At 34.8% G+C, this 24,597-nt stretch overlaps 1 protein-coding gene across 2 annotated transcripts in view; it reads left to right on the plus strand.

Annotated features, from left to right (window-relative positions):
• The first annotated feature begins 1,700 nt into the window (after positions 1–1,700).
• LOC131845145 (calcitonin gene-related peptide type 1 receptor) overlaps positions 1,701–24,597 on the plus strand; it is a 36,390-nt gene continuing 13,493 nt past the window's right edge. For both annotated transcript variants that reach the window (XM_059194181.1, XM_059194180.1), the window contains exon 1: positions 1,701–1,788. The gene's annotated coding sequence lies outside the window, so the exon portion shown is untranslated. The remainder of the gene's footprint in view (positions 1,789–24,597) is intronic.

The following is a 24,597-nucleotide window of genomic DNA, read 5'->3' on the forward strand; positions in this document are numbered from 1 at the left end:
ATGCATAGATGGCCCGTATTTTACTTAGGGAATATTGTCAATATTGTCAATTGTCAATCGATTTGTCCAAAATCATAGATGTTCTTAAGTTTTGGCAAGTATTTGATTATACTTAACTTAATAATAATAATAATATTAATATTATTATTAACTTATAATATCATCATCATCATCATCGCAGCCCGGAACACGTCCACTGCTGGACATAGGCCACTTACAATACAGTTATAGAAAAATAGGATCAGTTATCTGATACTTTAAAAATCGTCATTTGAAACGCAAAATGGCATGATATCAGATACATATACAGACATACACTTGATAACATCGATGTTTATCAGTCGATATTCATCATATATCGATACTTTTAATTCGATGTCGACACCGATATTTTCCAATATCGAGCATCCTTAATTATATCTGTGAATTATTACGATATATACCTAGATATTACGATATATACCTAGATATTCGAATATTGGTATTCAGGTTTCCTTTCAATTCTCCTTCTATTCAAACCCTCTTTAATTATTACAGTAATATATAACGAACGTGATAACGTAATAAGAAGATGGCAAATCCGCAATTAATATGAATAAAATAATAAAATGTTACATCCATGAAAAGTAAGTATTTTGGTTTATACATATATTGAAAAGAAAGTACATTATACGCAGACAAAAATTATGCAACGCAATCTACAGCTAAGATTAAAACTATCTATAACCACAGATAACTAATACAATTAGCACTAAGTTTTTTTACATTAAAAACAAAACAGTTCTATTATTATCTTTATGAGTAATTGTACTATTTAATATTATAAACGTTTGTAATTTAATACCGCTCTTCATAAAATATAACCAACAAATATTGAAGCGGCGGCCCTGTGAAGACTGTGCCACCATTTCATATCGCGAGTTACATCGCTGTTTGTCTAAGAATTTTAGACCTAATTAACAACCAAAATAACCCTCTATTACCCAATTCGACTATATCTATACATATAAATAAAATTGTAGTGTCTGTTTGTAATATTTGTCAGTCTGTCTGTTTGTTTCGACTAATTTCTGAAATAACTGGACCCATTTTGACGGGATTTTTTTGACAGGTAGTTGATGTAATAAGGAGTAATTTAGGCTACTTTTAATTTAAATTCTTTAATTTTAGAAAAATAAAGTTAAATTCCTCCCGGTCGAAGTCGCTGGAATAGCTAGTAGAATAATATATAATTCGACTATACTTCACACTGAGTAATTTACAATATTTGAAGAATACTAATTTTGAGAGCGATGTTTATGATTCTTTTTTAATTCAATTACTACTAACGGTAAACAGTTAGCGTAACCTATGGACGCCTTTTTTTTCGGACTACTCTAATGCTGTCCGCAGCTGGCCTTTACAGCTTCACCGGACGATAGGGGGCGAGTGCAGATGGCACTCCAATCCAGAGGAAGGACTTATGGAGCGGCTGAAACCAGAGGTGTCACGTGCGCGTTGCCGACGCTTAAGATACCACTGTTCTCTTATAAATTCTAAACTTAGTTCATATTAGTTCTTCTACGCTTAAAATTTTACAATATTATCGTATAAACAAATTGCTCGCTCGGGATCCTCTTGCACATTACTGACGTGTACTAAAGTACGTGGATACAGTTCGTTTGAGTAGCGGCTGTTTGTTTACAGACGGGGCGGCGCGGCGCGGCGGCGGCATCAAAGGGATCCTCCGGAACAAGACAGACGCGTTAGCTTTGTGCCCCGTGTTTGTCACTCATCGCCGTAGAACAAGTGAGCAGACAAAAGTGACTCACAACAGCCAATCATCCCCATCTACTCGCATATTTGTTATATTTCGCAGTTTTATTTGGTCTTATATTTGAGACTAGCTTTTACCCGCGGCTTCGAATTGAATGCATTTTTTTTAAATAAAAAGTATCCTATGTATGTTATAATACCTGCAAGAACATGTGTACAAAATTTCATGATGATCGGTTCAGTAGTTTTCGTGTGAAAGCGTAACAAACATACCTACTGTGAAAGTATTTGCAATATTAAAATCTGTACCCGCGACTGGGTCCGTATGGAATTTAATTTTATTATCTACAATAAAAGATTTTTTTTTAAATAAATGTAACCTAAGTTACTCCTTATTACATCAGCTACCTGCCAAAAAAGTCTCGCCAGAATTGGTCCTGCCATTTCAGAGATTAGCCGGAACAAACAGACATATAGAGTTGGAAAATTACAACATGGAGCGGTTCACCTCATTGACAGAGAATGTAGTTGTGAGACAGACAGATAAAAATTGTAAAAAATGTTATTTTGGTGTATGTACGGTATTTATATTCATATGCATGTAGTAATAAACCGTAATTTCAGTATTACAAACAGACACTCCAATTTGATTTATATGTATAGATGTGTATTTGTATATTAATTTGAAAGAGTGTATAAAATAGTAACTTCTGTGTGAGTAGTTTTTATAGTACCAATAATACATGTTAGCTCCACTAGCTTTAAAACCTGGCACAATCCATAGTTTGCGAGGTTAACTTGACACTATCCTCTGTGTAGGTACGTACGTAACTAACTACTAAACTGTTACAGCTGTTAGTTACACTATTTGATTGCTAGGTATATTCTCGTAATTTACGTAACTAGCGACTATTGCGAACTGTGAATATTATAACTACCATATAGTAATTTTAAGTAGCTGTGACGAGGTCGAGTGGAATGACTAGTCATGCTCACTAAAATGTACAGACATGTGGCGGCGTGGTGGGCCGGGTCATTGGGCTCTCTAAAATATAGTCGAGAGCAATGCTGGGTGGCTCATCCGTCATACTCGTGAACGAGTGCTGCTTGTAGGGACTGTTCCGCTCTAATCACTACGACTGATTTAATCTTATTGTACATTTATATTTGACCCAAATAAATTACTGCTGGTTGGTAGTTTGTATTCACACGTTTCGACTTGTAAATGTGAACTTACAAGGATTATTTAAAAGAGCAACACACAAGTTTCTTCCTCGTTCTTCTTGTGATGAGACAGCTTTCCGAATGAGCGGTAGATAAAAAAAAGGATAACTGTGACTATTTAAAAGTGCTTAAATTAAGTTTGTTTCAATAATTTTTCTATACTATTCTATTTACTGATATCGAATTAATAATATTTGAATTTGTATAAATTATGTATTGACATTTTCTATAACATATTCTCCATGCTTCGTTTCCATATAATGGGATAAAGACTGAGGGTTTGGAGTGTCCTTAGCTCTCGTCTTGCATTTTCGTTCCGTGAAATTGTAAGGTAAGTTACTACCAAAATAATGAAGTCGCTGTCGCTGTCTGTCTCTATGTATGCTTAAATCTGTAAAACTACGCAACGAATTTTGAAGCTGTTTTTTTAATAGAGTGATTTAAGAGGATGGTTTAGGTGCGAAGCCGGGCCGAGTAGCTTGTTTTATTATATTTCATTTGACGCAACCAATAGATATAGGAATATCGTATCTCCAATAAATAAACAAATCGAAAATAAGAAAATGTTCTGTTCAGTCGAGAATTTCCGTTGAAGCGTTTTCAATTGGCAATCTGACGTCGTCGCACATGACGAGAGCAAACAGCGCGGGTCCCATCCGGGGCGCGGACCGGGCCCACTCCTGAGGCAACGTGACGCTATAGAACGGGATCACTGAGGGCCGAGTGCCTCACAGCAACAGGTCGCTACGCCCCCTCCGTCCCCCGCCCCCCGCCCCCCGTCCCCCGCGCCCGTCCGACGGTGGCGATGTTTGTTCTGTTACCTCTAAACATCGATCGCTCAGGAATTCGACCGCAAAGCTATATTTTCTCTTGTCTGAAAATAAATAAGTACACTGTAATATTGTGTGTGTGTAATACTGCCAACCATACTTTATAATAACTTTATTTTTGATAATTATAATTTATACTTTTATATAAAGTATGCAAAATTACTTTATTTTCAACCTTTACTACGATGCGTAAAACAAAATACTCATTCACAAATACAAATTCACTGAACGAAATGTTAGATGTCAATTGTGAGTTGTGACATTTGTCCTAGAGCTACAAAAATACGTTTTTAAAGCAATAAAAACAGATTTTGAAAAATATTTTTATTTTTACTACTTTCCTAATACTTTATTTTTTCGTATCCAAACTAGTTTATACGTTTTTTTTGCCAAAATAGTTGTTACTTACTTGGTTATGTATAACATAGGGTTGGTACTTATGAGGGTACCAACTGTTGTTAGTCTTCCAATCTTCCAATATACAATATGTAGACACGGTTACTTATCATTCCATTGTTGAGTTACGAGTGTGTTTCCTTTACATTGATGATTTAGATCTATGTATTTAGAATTACATGCTACGTTAATAATATATTTGAATATTCATGATGGCTGTACGCTACATTGAGTCAACATTCACACTCGCAGATTCTAAATCTCATGTCTAAATATTATCATTAGTGGCAGCGTCTTGTGAAAACTTCTGCGCGGGATAAACTTTTTGCGTCAAACGTAACTTACCGTTTATATTGTTTTTTACGATAGTAACATTTTGTTTTCTTTTATATCTTTTACATATTATACGCACTGTATATTTCTCTGATTGATTTTTCTATTCGTGTTCGTTGTCGCAAATAAATTCTTTCGATTTATCACATGTTCGTATATATTCGTAAAAGTGAACATTACTTACTCTTGTTATTAATGATGAGAGGCTGACGTTTTGACTAAGATTAGTTCCATGGCTCCACCGTACATACATACATACATACGTACGTACGCTCAGATCGTTCCGCTCGTCTGTCACACGTCGCGGCCCGTTTGGTTCACCCGCGACAGTCCTCCCCACCCCCGCCATCGTTCCGGTTCTCCTCTCCACTCATTTGTAATCAGATTTAGTACTTCTTTTAGCATAATATAGGAAAAATTGAGAATTAGATTTTGTATCACTGAACTGAATAAAATGAAATATACATGTATTTTTTGACGTTCATCATCGACTGTGGCAATATGGATAGTGATGAGGTGTTGTGGTGCGGCGTGCATCCCCCGGGCTGCCCTGGGACCGCCCACGTTCATTTGACAGCCGTTGTGATTGATGACGTCGCAAATATACTACCACTCACTGCTTCTTGTACATAAATGACTACAACCGCCGCGCCGCCGCGCCCTCTGCATCAATTATAACATATCATTTAATCCATTTTCGTTTCACTTAATATTTGTGCAGTGGGTATCGAATATTTTTGTCGAATCTATCTGTAAAAAAATATAGTAAAAGCAATAGTTGAATTACTATCGAGAAGAAAAATTGGAACCTAGAAAGAAATTGTTTGCAAATGTCTAAGTATTTTTTTTATTATTAAAAATTTGTATAATTTATATTTGTTGTTGCATTTTTTATATTTCCTATTTAATTTCAATTTTCTAAACTGCATTCCAAATGTAGTGATATCAGAATGTTGGAATATAATAAAAAAATAACAGCTTTAAAATGTCTAAATGTATATTTATTATAATAAGCTTTACAATTGTCTCTAATCATATGTACATATAATTCACACGACACTGCAGCTCAATATGAATTGTTCATTCACTGTGAACTGTAGACGTATTTGATCACTCACCTGCAGCTCGATTGTTCCTGCCTTTACATTTTCATCTCTGAGGCTGCAATTAGTGCAATCGTTCCGATGTACGGCCATTGTAGCTGCCTCCACTACTGTTAATAAATACGTAACAGCGCGTTGTTACTTTTTAGTTGTCTGCCGCGAGCAGCGCGCTCCTCGTAGATCACTGAAGGAGCCGTGTATTCACGAAATAAACCATTCTACATCAAAAAAATTGCCTTATAAATATTTACTCTCGTCTCTTTGTACAGTAACGCGGACCTAACAAGCAATGAACACAACACGGGCAGCGACAAATATATACATACTCGTGTACACCACACCTATTCGAAGACCTGTTTACACTTAGATTAGACTATTCCGAATTTCTAGATCTTTGAGTTTTGTTTTCATTTTTGATCGTATATCAAATCGTTTAATGTTGAAATATATGTACGTAGTGTATTGTTTTTACACAGTACTGACTGTGTATTGTGAGTGAACGTTACGTCTGCAAAAATAGTCTGTTTGCGACAATCTTTGTTCAAAAGTGTTTTCAAAAGTCTTGATTTTGTATTTAAAATTTGGTTTACAGCACAATGATTCATATTTTCGGCTGTGAGTAATGAATAAGAAATCTGTGGGTGATCTTTAAATACATACTATTTCCATAGCAACAGAGAGAGAGAAGGTAAAGATTATCTTCAATTTCTCGGTACTGTTTATTCCTTTTTTAGGAATGTTACTTCACGTTTCAGCTTAAAAATATTTTATTCAATGGAAAAGATTATATAATAATAACTAGCTACTCTACTTTGCTCGGGTGTACATGTATTATATATGTAAATCTTCTTTTAGAATCGCTCTATCTATTAAAAAACACGTTTCAAAATCTGTTGCGTAGTTTTAAAGATTTAGGCATACATAGGGACGGACAGGCAGCGACAGCGACTTTGTTTTATACTATGTAATGATGATAATACCACGGTTTTGATGATTTGATAGAAACATACGTAGAGTAAGAGTACCAATACATTTTTGATATTACCAAGGAACAGTATCACCGCACAGAGTGGTAGCGCAGTTGCTGTTGTCACTTGCTAGGTTTCCATTGCATCGATAAGGATTGTGACTTTAATTGCAATATCCCGCAGACTTTAATTGCAATATTACTGTTGGATTTTTTATATACCTAAGTGCCGTCTACACAAAGTTAGCAACTCATTCTATGGTAATTGCGTACGATTCTATAATAAACTGCCAGAATCTACGCTAAATCTGACAGAGAGGCAATTCAAATTTTATATTAAACAAATGTTATGTAAAAAAGCCTATTATAGGCTAGATGAATTTATAGATGACAGCAATATATAGCAAGTATAAGTTTTTTTAGCGGACAACGTTATAATTTATTGTTCATACTGCTTTCTTGATATATGATAGCGTAGCGGCTTTAATACTACCACTAAGCTTTACTACCATATAATAAATTTAAGTAGCTATGACGAGGTCGAGTGAAAGGAGTAGTCATGCTCACTAAAATATCCAGACATGTGGCGGCGTGGTGGGCCGGGTCATTGGGCTCCCTAAAACATAGTCGAGAGCAATGATGGCTGCCCCATCCGTCATACTCGTGAACGAGTGCTGTTTGTAGAGACTGGTCTGCCCTTATCACTACGACTGATTTAATCTTATTGTGTTTTCATATTTGAGCCTAAATAAATTAGTGCTGATTGGTACTTGTATTCACACGTTTCGACTTGTAAAATGTGAACTTACAAGGATTGTTTAAAAGAGCAACACACAAGTTTCTTGCTTATTCTTCTGGTCATGAGACAGCTTTCCGAATAAGCGGTAGATTTAAAAAAAATTGTGGACTATTCAAAAGTGCTTAAATAAAATTTATTTAAATAAATTATTTTTTATTCTATTCTGTTGTTCAAAAAGTTACTAGGCAGCCTTTCAAATTCAGTCGTCACAAGCTAACGCAGAAATTGCTTCTAAAAATACCAAATGCAAACCCCCCGTTGTTTAATAGCGGTATGTATGTTGTCATGCTTCAAGATGAGCCTTTTAACCCGCTGTCAGAATAAATCATAAGTGAAGCGACGAGCGTGTGCTGAGAAATACATACATATCTCGCTCGCACACACGTAATTCAGCAGTGTGGTGTGAGATGTACTAATTATTAGGTTTCAGTAAATTTAACACTCACACTTACTGTGTTAATAGTATGTACACCTCTTTAAATACTACTGGCTGTAGCCGCCATGGTGCTCTCACAGAACAGTAAGTTTTTTTAGTTCACAACCCTAAAAATGGGGATGTTCACCAGAATTAAGCTGCACTAATTTATTGATTTGGAATTTCTCGAATACAATTGAAGGATCTGAAGTTTAAGATATGTATATAAATATCTTTAACGAATAACTGTATTATTTTGGAGAATTTCATAAACTCTCAGTGGATTTCTGCCAGCGTCATGCTGCTAACTATCTGCTTTTTACCTATTACGTTGAGTATTATATATTAAAACTAGCTCTACGTCTCGGCTTCGCACGGGTGTATGTATTATACATATAATCCTTCCTCTTTAATCAATCTCTCATTTAAAAAAAGGCTTCAAAATCCGTTGCGTATACTTTTAAAGATTTAAGCATACATAGGGACGGACAGACACCGACAGTGACTTTGTTTTATACTATGTATAATGATTTCATTATTTTTATTGAGGTAGAATTACTCGAATTCAAATGAACGGTCTGATGTTTAAGATATCTATATAAATGTCTGAACAACTGTTCTGTACCATACTTTTGTTAATTGTGTTATTTTGGAAAATGTCGTGATCACTCTCAGTGGATTTCTGCTGCTATCACACTGCTACCTATCTGCTTGGTATTTGTATATAGGAATATTAATAGAAATGATTCAAATATTGGGCATGTCGATATTACAGGCAAATATTTATTATCTGTATGTGTTTACTAATACAGTAGAGTGAGATGTAGCGCCATTCAGCCGCCCAGCGTACCCGACGCGGACCCACCCGGGCAATAAAAAAACATACGCCACTAACCGTGTGTGCGATATATTTTTATAGTTTTCTTTATACTCTTTGGATATTTTTATTGTGATGTTTATGTGTACATACACACGTACACAGAGTGAACAGTGTTACACAATGTGTTGCGTAGCTGAACGCTGCGCGCGGAGGTGGGCAGTTCCGGTTTCTTTGTTGACCGCCGGACCGGACCGGCCGCCGGCACGCCGCGGCCGGTCCGGGACTACCACCGGCAAATATTGCCCAAATACAATCACTGTCACACGCCACAAACGATAAGGGACGGGTGTTCAGTGTTCAGTGTCCTCACTCACTTTATGAATATTTGTTAAACCGATAATTTTATTCGACTTTTCTTTAACATTTCCTGTATACGCCAATGAACTGCGAAGCTCTTTGATAATTGTATATTATATACGCACTATGTCTATATAGATTATAATTTACTTAACTGTATATTTATTTCATAAAACGTACTGCAAATTCTCATATAATACTTACGACCATTGTAAATGTGTAAGTATGGATGTTTGCTACGCTTTCACGAAAAAACTACTGAACCGATCATCATGAAATTATGTGGACATATTCTTGGAGGTATTAGAATGAAAATAGGATAATTTTTATTAAAAAAAACCATGCGAGCGAAGGCGGGAGTAAAAGATAGCAGAACAATAAACTTATTATAATTTTTCGTGTAAAAAGCAATGAATTTTGAGTTATTTTTTTGTCTGTGATAAATATTTTTAATGAGTCTTCGTGGTGCTGATTAATAATATTACGAATGCATTTTTACTGTATGTTTTAAGCTTAAAATAATAGTCCCAAATCCATACAATTCATTGCATAGAAGTGTTCTAATCTATACATTTATACATATAAATAAAATTGGAGTGTCTGTTTGTAATAATGAAATAATCGTTTTTTACTACATGCTTATGAATATAAATACGGTACACACACCAAAATAACATGTTTTACAATTTTTGTCTGTCTGTCTGTCTGTTTGTTCCGGCTAATTTCTGAAATGGGTGGACGGATTTTGACGGGACTTTTTTTGGCAGGTAGCTGATATAATAAGGAGTAACTTAGGCTACTTTTAATTTAAAAAAATTCTTTTTTTTTTAAATAACGTTAATTTCTACGCGGACGAAGGCGCGGGAATAGCTAGTATTAAATAAAACTTTCCCACAATTTATTATTTTGAGTTGAGTCGTTTAAAACTCGTGAAGACGCGGCCGTCCTCTAAATCTGTATGTTGTTATGTCACAGTGGTGCGGCTGTCGGCGCGGCGGTGCGGCGGTGCGGCAACCGTATCTACTGGATTAACAACGTTTTACGTTTCTCGCTTTATTTCTCACACACTCTTATTAAGATACGAGTCCCAGTAACACAATATTAGTACATACACGTGACACGCTACAGATATGTCTGTATGTAGCGATAGGTACATTATCATAATATATGTATACACGTGTACAATACATATGAAACTAGCTGCGCCCGCGGTTTCACCCGCGTTAGATATCAATATAAAACATAGCCTATGTGTCATTCTGTAAAGTTTCATCAAAATCCGTTCAATAGTTCTTGCGTCAAAGACTAACATACAGCCATGCTTATAAACTTTCGCGTTTATTATATTACTAGTTTTTACCCACGGCTTCGCTTGCATTACTGGCTGTTAGATGGCGCTGAAGTAGCAAAATGATGATAAATTATTTTTTTGTTTTTTATATATATATTTTTTATTATTATTATTAAACAGTATCCTATGTACATTCTTATACCTCCAAGAACATGTGTACAATTTCATGATGATCGATTCAGTAGTTTTTGCGTGAAAGCACAACAAACATCCATACATTCTTATTACTTTAATATTAGTAAGGTATGAAGTTACTGTCACTTTCCACGCAAACTATTGTCTGTATTTACACTCGTGTTATCAGGAGAGAGAGGTCTCACAAAGTGGTGAGCGTGATTACGTCTGCACAAGCTGCCATGTTAGGATTACTGATTTGATTGCAACTGGATGCTGTGAAACTGGAGAGTATACTGGGTTCCTGTTTGTACAATGTGTGATAGAAATACATATTACACAAACTTAAGATACATGTCATAAATACATTTTGCGCTAAAGCTTATCTAAATACATATAACTCAAAGGTGACTGACTGACATAGTGATCTATCAACGCACAGCCCAAACCACTGGACGGATCGAGATGAAATTTGGCATGCAAGTAGATGTTATGACGTAGGCATCCCCTAAGAAAGGATTTTGATAAATTCAACCCCCACGGGGATAAAATAAGGTGATGCAGGATGTAAATGTATTATTTTGAACCTATCAGTAGATACCTAATGGAACGAATAAATTAAGACGAACAAAATAATTTTTAGTTCTTTAGGGTACTTTTATTTTAGAAAAATAAAGTTAAATTCCACGCGGACGAAGTCGCGGGAACAACTAAGTATAAAATAAATGACTACTTGAATGACTACAATGCGTGGACAGTTACAGTTTTAACTTTTGTTATGAGGTATATACCTAACTTTCCCATTGACATAGATAATGTAATAAACATTCAAGAAACTTATTGTAAATTTAGTAATGACATATTGTAATTTAAATATTGTAATGGGTGAAAACTGTGATTGGTACAGTTTATGTTGTAAATAATATAAATGACGTAGTGGAGTAACCTGAAACAGTCATGCTCGCTATAAAGTTTAAACTTGTGGCGGCGTGGTGGGCTGGCTCATCCGTCATACTCGTGAACGGGTGCTGCTTGTGGGGACTGGTCTGTTTGGGTTACCAACACTGATTAGACTTTTGCAATATCATATGCTGGTGGTCACTCTATTCTCCCAAGTTTGAATTTAAAAATGAATCTGTATTATTGTAAACATGTACAACATTTATTTGAAAAGAATACGAGCTGAGTTTCTTGTCAGTTCTTCTCATCTCGAAATCATTCCGAACTGACGGTAGACTTGTCATATCATAAGAGTCTGTAATAGACCTACATGAATAGAGATATTTTGAATTTGAATTTGAAAAAGTGAATAAACACAAAATTAGTAATAATATGTAATATTATATTATCTGTGGTAATAGTTATAAAAAAGTAGCTACCATTAGATAATGATATAGTTAAACAAAGCAAACCTAAAGAGCGGCAGCCAATAAAGAAGAAAGGGTAAAAATGTTAATAAAGGTCTATGAAGGATAAGGACCGCCATGATCGCTATAGTGGGGCGCCATTAAATGGGCCCCGGTCAGAATGTACAATGGAATTGCAAGACCATCCCATGGAATGAACATACAACCTACAACACAACCTCGCCACTCCCCGCACTAAGGTGGATATATATTTGTCAGTATGCTAGAAATAGAAACAGAAATAATGTTTATTCAAATAAACTCATTACAAGCACTTTTGAATAGTCACATTTTGATTCTACCACTCATTCGGAATGCAGATTCATCACAAGAAGAATGAGAAAGAAACTTGTGTGTTGTTCTTTTGAATTGATGTTCTTTTTACATAAATAATTACAGTATAACAAGTGGGACAGGACAGACAGACAGACAAAAATTGTAAAAAATATTATTTTGGTGTATGTACCGTGTTTATATTCATATGTATGTAGTAAATAATGGTTATTTCAATATTACAAACAGACACTCCAATTGTATTTATATGTATATCTTAAACTGTAACCGTACAACGAAATGCCTAATGAATGTAACATTAACAGCCAGTCGTATTTCAATATTCGTGGCTGCATGAACTTGTCCAATGCGAGACATTCCAATCGTCCTCCATGCTCAGCTTCCGGCCCGCCGCACTCCTCTAATGTGGACTTGATTAAATTTCAGCTAAACGTCACGTGACACGAGTATTTCGAGCAGAACATTGTCGCAAACGATCGCACTCCTACTTTGATGATGCAGTACGATTTCAATTTCGCCTTTACACTAGCTTAGTACTAGCTTTTACCCGCGGCGTCGCTCACATTGAATACATTAAATAAGGATCGGAGAAACATCATTACATATGTAGTATAAAATAAAGTCACTGTCGCTGTCTGTCCGTCCCTATGTATACTTAAATCTTTAAAACTACGCAACGGATTTTAAAGCTTTTTTTTTTAAATAGATATAGTAGAGTGATTCAAGAGGAAGGTTTATATATATAATACATGTACACCCGTGCGAATCCGGGGCGAGTAGCTAGTTACAATATAAATTAATAAATATAATGAATGTACTGATTTATAACTTCATTACTGGCGCGGAAGTAGAAAAAATTGAAACTTTATTTTTTATATAAATAAATATTTTTTGTTAATAAAAAGTATTTTATGAATAGAATAGAATAGAAAATCATTTATTCAAATAAACTTATATTGAAGCACTTTTGAATAGTCATAACATTTTTTTTTTAATCTACCGCTCATTCGGAATGCTGTCTCATCACAAGAAGAACAAGCAAGAAACTTGTGTGTTGCTCTTTTAAATAATTTATTCTTACTTACAATTTAAGTTTAAGTGTGTGAATACAAACCACCGATTAGCACTAATTCAATTAAATGCTCAAAAAGAAAAAAATATTGAATACATAACCAACTGGTTAAACAATTAATAAGAGGAAATCAGTCATAGTGATTAGAGCAGACCAGTCCCTACAAGCAGCACCCGTTCACGAGTATGACGGATGAGCCAGCCACCACTGCGCTCGACCATATTTTAGGGAGCCCAATGACCCGACCCACCACGCCGCCACAAGTCTGGACATTTTAGTGAGCATGACTACTCAAAACACCAGACCACGTCATAGCTACTCACAATTGCCATCTGATGTTTATAGTATTCACATTTCACATAAGAATGCATGCGGCAATTAATACAAAACCCGCTACGCTTTCATATTTCTAAAATAATTGAATCAAGAAAGCAATGAGATAAACAAATTTTCACGTTGTATGCTAATAAACTAATTATTTACTTGATATGTTGTCGTCTATGAATTCGTCTATCCTGTAATAGGCTTTCTTACATAAAAATTGTTTAATATAAGATTTGAATTGCCTCTCTGTCAGATTTAGTGCAGATTCTGGCAGTTTATTATAAAATCTTACGCAATTACCATAGAATGAATTACTGACTTTGTGCAGGCGGCATTTAGGTAAAATTAGCTTATTTTTATTGCGTAAGTTTCTATTTGTACAGTCTTTAAGTTTTCTAAAACTGTCTAAATTCTTCCGTGTATACATGATATTCTCATAAATGTATGTTTATTCTAATACTTCCAAGAACATGTGTATAAAATTTCATGATGATCGGTGCAGTGTAACAAGCATCCTTAGTTTCACATCTATACATATAAATAAAATTGGAGTGTCTGTTTGTAATATTGAAATAATCGTCTTTTACTACATGCATATGAATATAAATACGGTACATACACCACAATAACATTTTTACTATTTTTGTCTGTCTGTCTGTTTGTTCCCGCTAATTTCTGAAATGGCTGGACCGGTTTCGATGGGACTTTTATTGGCAAGTAGCTGATGTAAAAAGGAGTAACTGAGGCTACTTATAGTTTAGAAAAATAAAATAAAATTCCATGCGGACGAAGTCGCGAGTAGTTTGATATTAGTAGGGATACTTTGAATGTCCCATGTGTTTGGTCAGTGTCAGGGGCGGTGGAGCTAGCAGTCCCCACTCCAACACATGACACATATAGTACGTACAGAACTAGTTCCCGATACTACTACATTACAAACCCACACTTTCACCTAGGGCTGCCAACCACACTTTATAATAACGTATCCTACTTTATTTTTGGTAATTATACTTTTACATACGATGAGTGAGAGGTGCTGAGGGTTTTAATGAGGAAAATACGGAGATTAAATAAAATGCGACTAGTATGACAGCGATATATAATAGAAAGTGAACAATAAATAATATGTCAAAGAATATTATTATAAAATTTAAAAATAGTACAAAAACCTATCAAGGAGTTCGCTACAGGGCCTTTTAAACTTACACCCTTGTCACGAGTCACGGGCGCTACTTGGGGTTTCTCCTCCGGTAGCCGGCTTCAAAGCCTAAGTCGTCATCATAATTAGTTGAAGCTTACATTTATAATAACGTATCCTACTTTATTTTTGGTAATTATACTTTACATACAAATAAATTATGCAAAAATACTTTATTTTCAACATTTACTGTGATGCGTAAAACAAAATACTCATTATGGTTACTTAACGATTTATAATTACTGAACGAAATGTTAGATGTCAATTGTTTGTCACAACTCACTAATCATTTTTGTACAACTTACTATCGACGAAATTGTAAAAAAATGATCCGCTGGTTTTGTTTATAATTGAAGTTTAAAAACTAATTGTTTATTTATTTAAATTTATATGTTGATTTAATTCAAACAAGCTTTCTAACATTTAAAGATAACAAAAAATCACACAAAATGTCACAGCTCTAGTGTTAAAAGCACACAAAAATACGTTTTTAAAGAAGAAAAAACATTAAAAAAAAATTGTATTTTTTTTTTATTCCTAATACTTATTTTTTTCCTATTAAAACAAAATTTTACTTATTTTTGTTAAAAAATGTAGGCAACCCTAGTTTCACCCCAAAGTTTGTACTTGATATACTGCGAACTTCATTTGATTCAGACGACACTTCTTATTCGGTCCGACCGAACTATACTCAACTTACAACGTGAGACCATTGTATCGTACTTGAAACGATTTTTATTAAACTAAAATTGTGTTAGAGAAACACTATTATTACAACTACGCACAGAAAGCGTTTCTTTAGGAGAGTAGGAGAGCTATGAGAGCTGCAGTTATTTATTAAAGGATAACCTACATGTGACCAAAATGCGGATGCTCAGATGGTTACGCTTGTAGACAAGGTGCCAAACCATTACTTACGAGAAACATTCAAAGTAAGACTTATCCATGATAAAAAAGAAACGTATCATTTATGCCACAAAAAAATGTTATACTTGAGGACTATCCCCGGACTTGAGGAAAATGCCCATAAATATATTAAAAAATCGATCACATTACTGGTTACTGGACAAGTGTTTTTATGACATCACAGAATAATATTTATCTGATGATTGTTGACATATTTTTTATATTAATTATATAATTATTACTATTAATATATAATTATAATACTGCATATGACATTAATTTTAAATTATAATATTATAGATTATTTAATTTTAGTATACTCAAAGTTTGCATGCCCGGTAATTGGGGCAATTAAACAGTTGCCAATAATATTATTACTTGCACAAATTACCGAATATCTAACTGTATAATACGCAAATAAATTAATTTCATTTAAATTGACTGAGTCCAGATTACGTTGGTACGGTTACGTCATTAGAAGACCAGACCATATGACCCAAAAGATACTAAACGTCCATCCGAAACAAAAGCGTGGAAGACCTCCATTTACATGGATAGCCGCCGTTAAAAAAGACCTAACGCGTGAGAATTTAGACCCACTGACGATCCTGATTGATATCTGGAGACGGATGATAGGAGAGAATACCCCAATTAAGATTGGATAAGGCCGGGAGAGAGAGTGAAGTAACTAACTGCCGGCTAACTGAAATTGTGACTCGTCAGAGTTGAGATCAAAACAGAACGCACTCACTCGATGACGAGTACCTGCCCTTTAGCAAGCGTTTATTTTACAAACGTATACTGGTACATTTTCGTTATTTTTTGTTTTTATTTCCGAATCCATTCGTTAGACGTTCAGTCTATCTGTCAAATGTCAACTCACCGAATCAGAATTGAACACAATATAGAGGCGTCGTCTGTACATAGAATACAATAGAAAATCTTTTATTCAAATAAACTTAATTTATTCTCTTGAATAGTCACATTTTTGATTTCCACCTCTCTTTCGGAATGCAGACTCATCACAAGAAGAATGAGCAAGGAAGCAAGTTATATAATTGATCCATTCTCCTTATAGAATAAAGTATAAGAAGACTGGATAAATGTAATAATTTATTTCATTAAAGATTACTTCTATTCTATTTACTATCAACAAACATTAAGAAAATTAAATGGCTGTCATTTAGTAGGTTTCTGTGTTCGTTTAATGTTCATATTGATCACATTGAGATGAATCACACTAAATCAAATCATGAACTAGCAAATGAATAGCGAGTAATTACTGCTCTTAATACGAGGACCACATCACACAGTGAGCAGGAGCACTCCTGTGAATGACTACACGCAATCATTGACAGAGATATGGAGTCAACACGAGTGGACGAATAGAATACAATAGAAAACCCTTTATTCAAATAAACTTAATTTAACCACTTTTGAATAGTCATAATATTATTTTTATCTACCGCTCGTTCGGAAAGCTGTCTCAGCACAAGAAGAACGAGCAAGTAACTTGTGTGTTGCTCTTTTTAATAATCCTTGTAAAGTCACATTTACAAGTGGAAACGTGTGAATACAAACTACCAACCAGCACTAATTTATTAGGGTCAAATATAAATATACAATAAGATTAAATCAGTCGTGTCGAATAATGTTAAACTGAGACGCAACATTTGAGTGTCCTTCTAAGATAGTAAAGACCGAAATAATGTTCATATATATTATATTGAACGCGTTGTATCATAATTATATAGGAGTGATAATAACTTAATTTTGCATATATATTGTCATCAAGTAATCTGATTTATCGTCACATAAATTGATCTTTGTCATGTGAAATGACATATACATGACACAAGATACAAATTACGTTATAGATAATTATTATATATAAAATAACGCTTTTGTGACAGCGACAAAAATGCACACAAACTTTGTAGCATGTTCAATGTTGCTCAAAGTAAAAACAACTCGGGAATATCTTCAAAAAAAACTAATATCATGGTGAACCAGTGTATGTAGTGTATATGGCACGGTAACTGTATGACTATCATTCTTCCAAAGAATATTAGTAAATAATGTTATTTCTCTGCAATTTAATAATGTTAATAAAATTAATTTGAATCCTAATATTTAGTTTTTAAATGTCTATATAGGTAACGGTGTGTTTTAAACTATCACTGTGATCTGATATAAATCTGCTGTTATCTTGCGAATGCCTCGCGATATAGCCATTTTATAATCCTTAATAGTGAACTTTACTAAAAATATTTGACAACTTAGACTATATTACAAAAATGTTTGTAACTGTGACTACTGTATGAAAAACAAATACGTTTGAAATATTTTTAAGATCAAACTGAAGCTGCAATACATACCTAATACTGCGACTGTGTGTGACATATGTATGGTGCACTGTATGTATCTGTCGCCACTTCGGAAAGTTTGCTAAACAGGCCATCCTAAACAGACACGCGCCTCCAGCGTTTTCTAATAATTCTGCAAAATATTATTCTTCATTTTGTTTTTTCTTTCTATCCATGCAAAATTATTGTTTGAAACTTTGTTTTGGTATTGAATGTTTGCAAAGCAAATTAATTTAGATACTCTCAAAGTCTTCGCTGAACCAATCGATTAACGGAATAACATCGAGTTGTGTAACTAATGCAAACAAATATAATTGTTCGCTTCTTAAGTGCGTATACAATATAAATCAACTTCATGCGCCTGACGTGGCCTGTTTCAGTTGACAAAATGTTATACTGTGTGCGCTGTGATATGGTGTGGGTGACAATTGCTATATTTAAGTTAATACAGTTATTAAGAGGCCTTTCACATTTTTTGGCGTAAAACAACGAAAAACCGGGGTCTTTGGGGTTCTGGTTCTAAGCAATTAAGACAGGACATAGACTACTTTATAGTACGAAAAAAGGGTTGTAAGGAATTAAAAGCGGAGATGAAAGGTTGTATAAAACTATCGTCATTGTTTAAGTGAAACAATAAAACTTTTTTGGGTTATAATCTAAATATATTTCCTTTATTTGGTCAATTTCATTAATTATGTGGTGCAGCTGAAATATTAAGTGATAATTTGTAAATCGCGGCAACTTTTAAGAGTGAAACGAAACTGTCACCCGCACAATGCTACAACGCACGTGGTATAAGTAAAGTAGTGCTGTCTTGACACCCCTCTATCCCTGAAGTGATGTATAGGGGTGAGTTTGTAGTGAGTTGTGCGGTCTGAACAACAGACAGTTGACAATATAAACGGGTGCGTGCCACCGAACCCTAACCTCGCGGTAGCTGCGACCTCAGCTCGTTTGCCGTTGTTATTATGTAAACGGCCGCCCTGCAGCTAGTCCCGCCGCCCGTCCTCGCACCACGTTTCCCTCCAGCCTCGTTTAAGCCGCCGCAGCTATAATCCCTTCCACGCCGTTAGCCGCAGAGGACCGGCTCCCAACTAATTGTACCATATTTCTCACTATTAAATCAATTGCATTTATATTCACGTTTCATGTACTTACAATGTATTTTTTTGCAATATCTTTACTTCTACATACAAGAATTCTTGTTGCGGGTAATGGTACCATGTTGGCGATTGAGACGATCTATATTACAGATGATAGTAGACTGACAATATGTACATTGAAATATTGATGTTATATACTAAATGACAATAGGAAAATGTAAGGTGGGGTGACACAGTTTAGACACGGCAGTGCTTAGTACACAATATTGGATTTGTCTTACTAGACATTATTAAATGCAATTATTATTCCTAGGTAACTGTATCCCATAACTTTTAAGAGTGAAACGAAACGCTAATGAAACTGTCACCCGCACCATGCTACAGCGCACATGGTATAGTGTAGTAAACATAAGCTTCAAATTAGTGATTGCACAATAAAAAAAAATTATAATAAAAGTAAACTTTGCCTAGTCTTGTACAACAATAAAAATAATTACGTTGGACGACCCTCAGGGTCCCATCTAACTTCAACATAGTAAGTAGGTGGGCCACGGAAGGTCATGAATTTTTTTCCGTACTCGCTTTTCGCAACCGTACTATGTTTAGTAAACTATAACGAAATTTAACCATGTTTAGGAATATTTTTATCACCATATTGAGCATTGTGTTTGCGTATAGTTTTAACGTATTAAAGGAAAGGAGAGAGAATTAGGATATGGGACACAGTTACCTAGATATATCAATATAATAATTGCATTTAATAATGTCTAGTAAGACAAACTCAATATTGTGTACTAAGCACTACCGTGTCTAAACTGTGTCACCCCACCTTATATTTTCCTATTGTCATTTAGTATATAACATCAATATTTCTATATACATATTATCAGTCGATTATAAATATATATTCTTTAATGCACTTAAATACATTTTTTAGATATATTAATTAGAACTAACTAATTAATAAAAGAGGAGTTATCTCTAAAAGAGATCTCATCCAGTCAACCCAGTACAGCGTGACACAGGATGTCTTGAGTGGGTCAAATTGTGTAAATGATAATTTAATATAAATGTCATAAATAATTAAAACTAAACTCTACCAACTAGTCTCTACCAACAACATCGTATCATTTACCCGCAACACCGCGATCTACAAATTATGACTTAGTATTACAGCTGTACCACATCCGTAATATATTACAATGGCCTACGCGTCTCTTATACACGATTTATGGCGATGGTCCGTGAACAGTTCTTTTCGTAGCTGCATAAACCGATACGAGAGCGGCATGGCCTACCACAGGCTCATCAGATCGTTATTAACTGTATTAACTTGAATGTAGCAATTGTTAAATGTAATATTAGTAACTGTCACCCGTCAACTGTCACCATGCTGCAGCCACACAGTACAGTTGTAATCAAGTAAAATATGTTACAAACTACTTTATAACCTCACACCTGCTCGACGGACGGACTTAAAATAAATATAATATTATTAACAGCAAGCGCTCCTAATATTGCGTTGATTTTCTGACTATTTTGCTAAATAAAACACCCACAGTATATTTGATGCGCAAAACAATAATTCAGCTGACTGACTCGCAGCCCGTGAGTGATACAAACGACGCCGCGCCGCCGCCGCGCCGCGCCGTGTCCGTGTAAATCTAATTTGCGGCGGAGGTGGTGCGTCGCTGCTCGAGTTGCTCTAATGTGCCGTTTGGGGACAAATCCAATAATCACTCACCATTTTTACTTGGAACTAATTGTAATAAACTACACTTACTCGGTCCGTGGTCACATACTACAACGGCCAATAGAATATATATCGATACATATGAATAAAATTGGAGTGTCTGTTTGTAATATTGAAATAAAAGTTTTTTACTACGTGCATATGAATATAAATACATTACATACACCAAAATAACATTTTTTACAATTTTTGTCTGTCTGTTTGTTCCGGATAATCTCTGAAATGGCTTTGGCAGGTGGCTGATGTAATAAGGAGTAACTTAGGCTACCTTTATTCTAGAAAAATAAAGTTAAATTCCACGCGGACGAAGTCGCGTGTACAGCTAGTGTATAGTGTAAATGTATAATTTCTTTATTAATATTAACATATTTATACCCTGTGGCATATTTTATTTCCAAGAAACAATTCTCAAGCGAATATAATTACTTGTGTAATGTTTGTTATAATACTGAAGTATTCCAAAAATAACGTTTACTGATACCAGTATTAAAAAGTTGTGTGAATTGTTTTAGTCTGTTTGTTGTAAGTAAACACTTCTCAATATGCTCCTGTGTGTTACAGAAATTGTAACATCACACTAGCTATTATTAGACACAGATATTTTTTACGAAGCCCGCCGTGTGTCATGACTAGTGTATTCATTGATTGTCAGCACAATTCACGACACATGTGCGTCCGTCTGCCACCTCGCACTCCGGATGAACCTTCCCCTCTGGTTGCGATTCCAATTACACTCGATACATATTGAATTGCCATCAGATGCAACAACAAGTTGTAAGGAGCAGCTGCGTACATCTCGCCTCTACAGATTTTATTCCATTCCGTAATTGAGTCCTTTGAGATTATCGGCAGAAGTAGGTCACCGCTGCACACTCATACATAATAATAATAACAATCTCAGGACAATTCACACAGCGCCATCTAGACCCGAGTTAAGCTAGCTAGAGCTTGTGTTATGGGTACTAGATAACTGATATATATACATAGATATAATTTGTTTTCGTAAATACAAACATATTATACATAGATAACACCCAAACCGATACAAACAATCACACTCATGAATACGTATGTTTGTGCCGCAGCCGTGCGAGGAATCGAACCCGCGACATCGTAAGGCAGTGTGGTAAACCGCTAAACCATCGAGGCCGTCAACATATTCAGTGACTTACCATACAATACACAATACGCAAAACATGCATCCATCTGTATGTTTAGACTGCATCTAACAATACGGTCGCCTTTAACCTATAAATTATAACTTGTTATCGTGTTAACCTCATCTCCACTAACGTCATTGTGTATTCAGTATTAGCGTTCATCTATCGAGAGAATTGCGATGGTACATCTGAACGGGTCTGTACGATAGCAACCTAGAGAAACATTATTTTATGTTTCTGTTTACAAATTAGGCCAGAAATCGTCTTCACCAACAAATCCGATCATACAACATGCATATGTATTAAATAATTGGTTACTACTACGATTGATATACAAATTAAATATTTGATCACTCGACAAATGTTTTTAAAAACTCTTTTAGGGAAAATGAGTTTTTAAATTAATAATAATGTAATATATAATGTCATTGTGTTGTTCCTTTATACGTTGTATGTACGTATGTCGTTATTTGTGAAAGCCTGTCAGTGGTTTAGTATGACGTTTATATTGATTCTATTTAAGTATAGTCAGCCTTGGTTTTCTTTTAATAAATAAATAAAATAATATGTATTTGTAATTACTCTGATGACAATTGTTTTCATAATAAAATAATCTGTATATATTTATAAATGTTGCATGCATGCCTAATGAGGCAAATCATAATGGGACATTATATTACAATAACAACCAATGTAAACCTATGTTTATGACAAATAAATTTGACTTGATTTTATATATGACAAGCTGTCGGATCTTGTAGTTGACTTCAGTTTCAGTATGTGGCTTTATGAATATTTGGCTGATTACTTTATGTCTGATTCGCTCTTAGATCATAAATATGAATTGAACTTATACTCAATTAATATATCTAGTAGAGTAGTAGTATATGTAGTATATATAGCAAGCTAGAGGTTTTTTTCGTCAATAATTTCCTCCCGGTCTAAAACTTCTAAGATGGGTAAGAAAGTTGTATTATGAAGCTTAGTGATATCCGAGTGTGTGGATTACTGTGGATTGAGCAGCACCACCCTCGCAAACATGGAAAAAAAAATCAGTCGTTTCCACCCAGTTTAAATTGCTTCACAACACAACTTTCTTAACCATCTTAGAAGTTTAAAAGTTTTGGAACTTGATCACCTTGACTATTTTCTAACTTACGGTCTAATATTTTTTTTCTTGAACATATTTTTGTAAGTCTTTTAGCATCTGCGTTTGCGCTTTCGGGTTCCGCTCGCTTTGACAGAGAATGTTGGATGTTTTGGAAGTGTTTTGTTTGTTTAGTTTATATATACATTTGTTAATACTAATAGTTATATTATTATGTGTAGTTTAGCTGTATATTATACATATATTGTTATTTATATGCGTGTGTTATTTTTAGATTTATACAAGGTAATTGTAGCGAACTCCTTGATATGTTATTATACTATTTTAAAATTTTATAATAATATTATTTGACATATTCTTCTTTGTTACATTCTATTATGTATTGCTGTCGTATTAGTCGATAATTTTTATGTCCGTATTTTCGTTATTAAAACCCTCAGCACCTCTCACTCATCAGACACGTTAGACAGCTCCGCTTCAGTAATATTTTATTAAAGATCATCACCGGGACGACCGACGTATACCTAGTGGCATCATTATCCCGTTCACAGTTGCAGCAGCAAATATGGTTGCTCCTTAGTGTAGTGTACATATAGCGCACATGATCCGGTCGACTGGCTGCATGTAAACAGTGTATGATGAGAATCGCGTCTCGTCCTAATTGTTAGTCAGCGAGACTTAACTAGATATTATTACGACGATCCAGGTGTAGACACGAGTCAGTGACGCACATCATACTGTATTACAAATATTAAGCTATCCACATGATAGTTTTTGCCTAATTGTAATTACTACAAATATAGATAAATTAACATCTAGATGTGAACACAGTATGTTGCATTTGAATATCTCTCCTAGTTCCACACATTCATTGAGTATCAATCATTCATATTTTTTCGATTTAGGAATTTACAAAGCAACATACACGTTGTGATCCTTTTTTTAGAACTATTCTAATGTTGTTGGCCCTGTCTGCGCTTTACAGCATCACTGCTTGAAAACTAGATTGAACTGGAGGGTAAGTACTGCCTAACGCATATATGTTTTAGTCTAAGGACACCTCCAGGAGCTCGAATATCGAGTGGTAATTACCATTTTAATAGGAAGATTGCTAACACTTAGAACGCGAGTAGCAACCGAGGCTATAGTCATATCGATTTTGGCGCCTCGTGATATAAATTAAAGAATATGTAATGCAAATGAAGGTCACGTCAGTCATCAGTCATCAGTCATGCAACTAGCGGCGTGTTGGAACGTGTTCATTACTAGACAATTACAAACAATTTTATATTTGATCGATAAACCTCACTATGAAGTAAGTGGGCGGTCGAGGTGATGGATGGTGATGGAATAAACACCACTCATTACAAGTTTCTCCTTATTTATTAGTTTTCTTGTGTACTATTTGTAGGTAATAAAAATAATAAAGCCTCTACTAACACT

The sequence above is a fragment of the Achroia grisella genome, unplaced genomic scaffold (assembly GCF_030625045.1).
Source record: "Achroia grisella isolate CSIRO2021 unplaced genomic scaffold, CSIRO_AGI_Agris_v1 utg454, whole genome shotgun sequence".
NCBI lineage: Eukaryota > Metazoa > Arthropoda > Insecta > Lepidoptera > Pyralidae > Achroia > Achroia grisella.